Source organism: Megalobrama amblycephala, linkage group LG4 (genome assembly GCF_018812025.1).
Source record: "Megalobrama amblycephala isolate DHTTF-2021 linkage group LG4, ASM1881202v1, whole genome shotgun sequence".
Taxonomy (NCBI): Eukaryota; Metazoa; Chordata; class Actinopteri; order Cypriniformes; family Xenocyprididae; genus Megalobrama; species Megalobrama amblycephala.
Genome location: NC_063047.1, coordinates 7,988,175 through 7,989,473, shown reverse-complemented (window position 1 = coordinate 7,989,473; position 1,299 = coordinate 7,988,175).

Below are 1,299 nucleotides of genomic sequence, written 5' to 3'. Positions count from 1 at the left end.
CATATGGCCATCTGTCTGAAGCTAGTTATTTTAGTTAATAAAGTTTTAAATGTGGATATTTCTCTCAAACGAAAGCATTGCTTCACTTCAAAAGGAGCACTTTTATGATGGATAGATGCACTTTTATGGACTTCAAAACAGAAACAGCCATTCACTGCCATCATAAAGCTTGGAAGAGCAAGGATATTTTTTGAATGCAAATCAAATTTTATTCATCTGAAAGGAGAATATCATATACACCTAGGATGACTTGAGGGTGAGTAAATCATTTCATTTTTGGGAGAACTAACCCTTTAAAGATCATTGAGTGTCACTGAATGTGTATTAGGGATGGGCAAAGGGTCAGAAATGAAGTGGGGCTTAGGGCAACAACAACAAAAAATAATCCACAAAAACTGATTACAAAAAGCCTAAAATGTAATCTATACATTCACAATCTTTTAAAATGAGTGGTTATATCTTTAAATCTTTATAATTAATGTGACAGATTTTTGTGGCAATTACTTTGTCTTTGAGCACCCAAAAATATATAGAATATCTTTGGTTACTCAAAAAGAGTAAATAATTGTCACAAAAGTGTCACATTAGTATAAAGATTGTGCCTAATAATTTTGCACGCACTTCGATTTTCTGATCATATTCTTTTTTCCAGTAACATTTTACCAATTCCAAACCACATTAAATCTTAACTACTATTCATTTTGTATTTAATCATTTATAAGTGATATATAATTGTTCATGAAGGCTGGAAATGAACCACGCCTTATATTCAAGTGTACATAATTACGAGGCCCCTTTTCTATTACTGATACAATTAGCAAAAAGAGATTTAACTCAGACTGAAAAAAAAAAATAAAAAATTAAATGTCCATGAGAAGGATGCAATACTAATGCAATACTAGAAATTGCAGTTAAGGCCTAACCATTGGACAGTGAAATGCTCATTGGGTCAGACAGAAGCAGGTAGAGAAGAAAATAAATGTTAACTGCAAAAGAATTAAGAATTAAGGTGAAGAATTAAGTGTGTAACCATCAGGAACAATTTAGTCTCCAGCACCACCATTTTCCAGAACTGCAACCTACCTGGAGTCTCCGTGTCAGGATCTCAGAGACTTAAGTTTTCATCTTCCAGAATTTTTCATTTTTAGTCTGCCAGATTCTGGAAGATGAATTCTTCAAACATCTGTCTATAAAGCCCATAAAAAAATATGGATTCTTCATCCAACTTAAATCTCTGAGATCCTGACACACTTCTGGAGACTCCAGGTGGGTTGCAGTTCTGGAAAATGGTGGTTCTGG